This window comes from Martes martes (genome assembly GCF_963455335.1).
Source record: "Martes martes genome assembly, chromosome: 1".
NCBI lineage: Eukaryota > Metazoa > Chordata > Mammalia > Carnivora > Mustelidae > Martes > Martes martes.
In genome coordinates this window covers 190,774,773-190,781,176 of record NC_137888.1, presented here as the reverse complement: position 1 = coordinate 190,781,176, position 6,404 = coordinate 190,774,773, and the positions used below count along the sequence as shown (strand labels likewise).

At 45.1% G+C, this 6,404-nt stretch overlaps 1 protein-coding gene across 1 annotated transcript in view; it reads left to right on the top strand.

Moving 5' to 3' along the window:
• Positions 1-6,404, top strand: part of ABHD6 (abhydrolase domain containing 6, acylglycerol lipase) — an 81,667-nt gene that overhangs the window by 11,455 nt on the left and 63,808 nt on the right. The gene's annotated exons all lie outside the window — the stretch shown is intronic.

Genomic DNA, 6,404 nt, shown 5'->3' with positions numbered 1-6,404 from the left:
AAGTAGTTTAAGTTGTTTGTAAATGGGTCTATAACCCCTTAAAAGTAATTATTTAAGTTTGCTGAATGTGGGGTTCGTTAGTTTTAGCAAATAAAAATACAGGGCACTAGGTAAATTTGCTTTTCTTTTTTTAAATATTCATTTATTTATTTTAGAGAGAGACAGAGCAAGCAGGGGGAAGGAGATAAAGAATCTCAAGCAGATTCCCTGCAGAGCCCGACTCGGGGCTCAATCCCAGGACCCTGAGATCATGACCTGAACCAAAATCAGGAGTCAGACGTTTAATTGATTGAGCCACCCAGGCACCCCTAGGTAAATTTGACTTTTAAATAATTCAAATTTAATTGGACATCCTATCCTGTGTTTTATCTGGCAATCCTACCTGGATTTATAAAAAGAATAAAGACTTTCATAAGCTGAATTTAAAAGCATGACATTGCCTACGGCAGTAACAATCCTATAAGGGTCCTGGGATAGGGTTTAGTTCCCAGCATCAAAAATAAGCTAACCTGGGGACACCTGGCTGGCTCAATCAGCAGAGCATGCGACTCTTGATCTCGGGGTTGAGGGTTCGAGTCTCACGTCGGGTGTAGAGATGACTTAAAAATAAAATCTTAAAAAAAAAAAAAAAAAAGCTAACCTCCTCTATTGGGTAAAAAGCAAACCCGTTTGTTAGAATTACTGCACATGTTTATGAGAAAAAAATTTTTTAAAGACTAGAATGATACAAGTGAGCAAAGGAAGTTGGTCAGCTTGACTGTGGAGAGGTGGCAATAATCTCGAAACATTCCAAAAGATTACGAGCTGAACCTCAGCTCGCTCGGCATCTGAACAGACCTAGGAACATGGAATTGCCAGTTGAAAACTGTGACCAGATAGTCCGGACCTCAGAGGCATCAGCCAGTGGCCTAAAGCCATTTGAAGTACAGAAACTATATTGGGGGGCACCTGGGTAGCTCAGTCAGGTAAACGTCTGCCTTCTGCTCAGGTCATGATTCCAGAGTCCTTGGATCAAGCCCTGCGTCGGGCTCCCTGGTAGCGGGGAGACCTGCTCCTTCTCCCTCTGCCTGCCGCTGCCCCTGCTTGTGCTCGCTCTCTCTCTCTCTCTTTGTCAAATAAATAAATAAATTTTTTTAAAAAAGGCGGGGGGGTGCCTGGGTGGCTCAGTGGATTAAAGCCTCTGCCTTCGGCTCAGGTCATGATCCCAGGGTCCTGGGATCGAGCCCCACATCGGGCTCTCCACTCAGCAGCTAGCCTGCTTCCCTTCCTCTCTCTCTGCCTGTCTCTCTGCCTACCTGTGATCTCTGTCTGTCAAATTAAATAAAATCTTAAAAAAAAAAATTTAAAAAAAAAAAAGGAAACTATATTGGGACTACAGTTATATAAATTTGAACATTAAGTGTAACTTTTCCACTTTTTCTTTTTTAAAGCATATTTGTAACCTCAAAGCTGAGCAGAAGTGACTTTACTTTCTCAAGGTCGATACTGAGCTGACTGTGTTCCCTCTTTTACCACCCCATCATTTCTCTCACCTTCCCTAAGGCCACAGTCCACAACTTAGGTTATTTTTGCTTCAAAAATTTGAAAGAACTTCATGCCATGAATTTTTTTTCTTTTTCAAGACACCTATTATCACCTTGTTCAAGTGTAAATGTTCCCTTACCCTTTCAAAATAAATTTCCTTTTGTAATTTTGAAAAAAAAAAAGTTAACCTGTAAGATGAGAGAGCCGACTAATCCGTTTTTGAATTTTAAATTTTGATTGTTTGAATATGAATTTGAAAAATAATATAAACCTCTATATAGTGGCTTCTGCATATAGTAACTGCCCTTGAGGACTTTAAAAAAAAATCACATAAACAGTCTGAAGATTGACCCCATTCTGTAATTAGCACATTCAACTGCACAGAACTGGACTTAGGGGGGAAAAAAAGTATCTGGATTCCAGAAAGAAAATGCTACGCCTCTAATTTAACTGAAGTCAGCCAGGTGCAGAGGCTTTGCTGAGTACTTTCTGTGTTTCACATTACTTAGTACTCCCCTCGGCCCTTCCTATGCTTCCTTCATTTTATGGATGAGCAAACTGAGGTGTGCACCCAAGGACACACAGCTAGCCGGTCTCACCTGGGGCCTGAACCCAGGCCCTGGGACTCCAGACCAGAGAGACTGAATCCAGTCCCTCGGACTCCAGACCAGCCTTCTCGCCTGCCAAACCAGGCATAGCAAAACCTTAATAAGGAACAAACACTATAGGTGGGGGACGGGAAGGAGACTTCCACTTTTTACTGTTACATATCTGGGTGTTGGATTTTTTCCTTTGTTTGTTTCTACAAAAATATTTACTTTTTAGTAATTAAAAAGGAAGATAAAAGTGCTAAAAGCTTTTTATTTTTTAAAGCAGATTAAACAATGCCCCTGCCAACATGTTTTCTTCGACTGAGCCAAGTGCAGGTTTCAACCAGCTCCAGGAGTCACTGATAACATGGAGGGGTCAGGGACAGGAGGCTCTACTGCAGCCTCAAGGGAAGCAGAAAGACCACACTCATCCATCCTGTGCTGGGAATTGTGGGTTTGAGACAGTTCCTTCCAGGAGCCCGGAAGGAAAGGCAGACACTGGCCTGACCTACACTGATCACTTTGAAGTGTCCTTCCTTCTGCCACTTCGTGGCTATGGATGCTGTTTCCTGGGCATGTACTTCTGAGCACTAGGTCTGTAAGATGCTCCTAGAGAAAAGGATAAATATGTTACTCCCTGGAGATTTATAAAGCACATTAGCACATTAAATGCTCTGAAAAGTCCTGCAATAAAGAAAACTACTTCAGAAGGGTGCCTGGGTGGCTCAGTGGGTTAAAGCCTCTGCCTTCGGCTCAGGTCATGATCCCAGGGTCCTGGGATCGAGCCCCGCATCCGGCTCTCTGCTCAGCAGGGAGCCTGCTTCCTCCTCTCTCTCTGCCTGCCTCTCTGCCTGCTTGTGATCTCTATGAAATAAATAAATAAAATCTTTAAAAAAAAAAAAAAAAAAAGGAAAGCTGCTTCAGTGTCCTGAAGCAGGGTGTCCTGACTTTGTTGTCCATAGAACCCTTTTCTTCCTGCAAGTCCTTTCAATATCTTGAGCAACATCCACCTTGAGAAATACCGTCCCAATTGGGCAGGGACAGTCAGGTCCCCCAAAGCCTCACTAAGCCCCCACGGAAGAGTTCCCTGAATGTCATGTGAATGGGCAAAAATAAGGAGCAGATGTTCAGACACATGGTCCCATACATCATTGGGAGCCACAGCCAGCCACCGTGGGCCCTGGGGGAACAGGAGTCGGTGGGAGCAATACACTGGGGCAAAGGATACCTCAGAATTGGAGAAAGCCACGATGGGCATTTCAGTGGGAGTGAAAGTGCACAGGCTGAGTAGCAAAAAGAAAGTGGCAAAAGTAGGAAAAAGAAACAAAGGGCTGGTGGGAAAATCCCCACTACTAGCATGGACAAGCCGCCTGACCCAAACAGGTGTTTCCAGTGACTGATGTCACTCTTTGTCTAATAACAAATGAGCCATAGCAATAATCTCATAATGTATGCAAATCGCTCTGGTTATCACGGTTCAGAGCCAGCTTCCCTCACCCCAACCACGAGGGGAGGTGCCTTGTTTAAGGCTGCTTAATTGGGACCAAGACCTTTGTGTGATGGTTTCCAGGTGATGAAGCAGGCTCTGGGTTTTGGCCTCACACAGCATCTTCCACGCAAGGCTGTGCTTGGACTTCAAAAAGGTCGCATTCTGAAGGACTGGCCTTGGCGTGTCACTGCTCTAATTAGAATCCTTCAGAGATCCTTCATTTGGCATAAAGACAAAGCTCCTTCTTGTGGCCTCTACCTACCTACCTCTTCAAAGTAACATTGTTCCTTTCCTTCTTCCTCCTCCACTGGCCTCCCCTCACAAGGAGCGGCTTTCAGTGCCCACCTCAGGGCCTTTGCACATCTGTTCCCTCCATCTACAGAGCTCTTCCTTCCTCCCACCTCCAAGTCTCAGCTTAAATGTCACTTTCTCAGAAAAGCCTTGCTGCACACCCCAGTCCATCAGTGTCTTTTCTTTTATTCTCTTCTATGGGGACTATATGGCATGTATCACAATGTATGATTATGTATGAGCTGTGTGTTGTATTATGTCTGTCCAGCCCTCCCTAGACACCTCTGTGGGGGCAGAGACACCTATCTGTGTCTGCACGGCCTGGGACAAGGCCAGCACATAGCAGGCGCGTGATAAATCATTGTTGAAAGCACATCGCGGTGCTCTGACTCCAAGGCCATCTTCTCTACAAATGTAGAGATCCAAAGGGGCACGTGCACCTGAATGTTTATAGCAGCAATGTTCACAGTAGCCACACTATGGAAAGAGCCCAGATGTCCATCAACAGATGAATGGAGAAAGAAGATGTGGTAGATATACACAATGGAATACTATGCAGCCTTCAAAAGAGATGAAATCTTGCCATTTGCAATGATATGGATGGAACTAGAGGGTATTGTGCTGAGCGAAATAAGTCAATCAGAGAAAGATAATTATCATACGATCTCTCTGTTATGAGGAATTTGAGAGGAAGGGTAGGGGGCTGTGGGGGGTAGGGAAGGAAAAAATGAAACAAGATGGGAATAGGAGGGAGACAAACCATAAGAGACTCTTAATCTCACAAAAAAAACTGAGGGTTGCTGGGGGGTGAGGTGGGGAGGGATAGGGTGGTTGGGTTATGGACATTGAAGAGGGTATGTGCTATGGTGAGCACGGTGAAGTGTGTAAGACTGATGATTCACAGACCTGTACCCCTGTGGCAAATAATACATTATATGATTAAAAAAAAAACAACCATCTTCTCAACCGTCGTGTGAGGGCACTAAGCCAGGGGAACCTGGGTCCCTGAATAGCCAAGAGAATCCAGGTCACTGAGACAAAAGAAATAAAGCAACCACCTCCACATAGCATCTGTCTTTCAGGCAGCCCTGCGTGTTAAGTTCTCATATAGCTCCCTGATCTCAGCTGCAGAGCAGGGAGCGGGCTTCTCCACCTCAGCACTACTGACATTTTGGTCCAGATAATTCTGTGTTGTGGGGGCTGCCTCATGCATTGCATGGTGGTTAGCAGCTTTCTTGGCCTTTACCCACTGGATGCTAGTAACACCCCCCTAGTCATGACAACCCAGAATATCTCCAGACATTGTCAAATGCCTCCACGGGGATGGAGATCACCCCCCCACCTCCTGCCTCGCACTGAGAATGCTGGTGTGAAGGTTAAAGCATATGCACTTCTACTTACTGGCTGTTCAACCTTGGGCAAGTCGCTAAAGCTCTCTGCTTATTTTCTCATCCTCAAAAACGGGGATAATAATAGCTCTTATATGGTAGAACTTGACAATTTTGTGAGTTTATAAATAAAGGGCAGACTCAGCATAGCGTCTGGCCCTCAGGAAGTACTCAGGTGGGTGATATTCTGCCGTCAGAATGAACTGTGCAAAGAAGGGATTGTGATCTCCATTTTACAGATGAGAAAACAGAGAGAATGACGTCAGGCCCAAGCCACTGACTGTAAAGTGACATTAAAGGCAGGAATTTAGGTTTTCAGGATTAATTTTCTTAGCCAGCCCTTTCTTTGTGGTGCAAAAGGGCCTATTAACTGCAGACCTCATCTGACCAATTGCAAACTGAGCTGGTGGTGTTGTAATTAATGGGTTTGATCTGCCAAGGTGGGACTACGAGGAGGCAAATGAGGCCCTGGCCTCAGGTGGAACATTTAAGGGGGTGACAACTCACTAATCAAGATCAATAATATTTTCGCAATATTTTCAGTAATTAATCTTGAGAAATTAATCTAAATTTATGTAGAACATCCACAATGAACAAAGTATCACATCTTAAATGAAGAGAGAAGCCAACCTCATTTTCAGGCCCCCGTCTCCATCACCTGACCCTAATCTTGCCCCTGGGATCCAGAGATCTGGGAAACCGCTGTGAGCACACCCAAAGTAGAAAAGTCGGTTTTGGGGCACCTGGATGGCTCAGTGGGTTAAAGCCTCTGCCTTTGGCTCAGGTCATGATCTCAGGGTCCTGGGATCGAGCCCCACATCGGGCTCTCTGCTCAGCAGGAACCCTGCTTCCCCCCCTCTCTCTGTCTGCCTCTCTGCCTACTTGTGATCTCTGTCTGTCAAATAAATAAATAAAATCTTTTAAAAAAAGAAAGAAAGAAAAGAAAAGTCGGTTTCCCTGCATGATGCAGGGAAGGAGAGAGCGCCCTCTTCTGGCTGATGGTGGGCACTGCTCCTCCTGGGAAGCCAAGTTCACCTTCCCTGGATAAAGAAGCATCTCAGTGCTCGAACAGTCTCTTCTAGCATCACGGTGCTTTTCACCCTGCCCTTCCTGAGACATCTA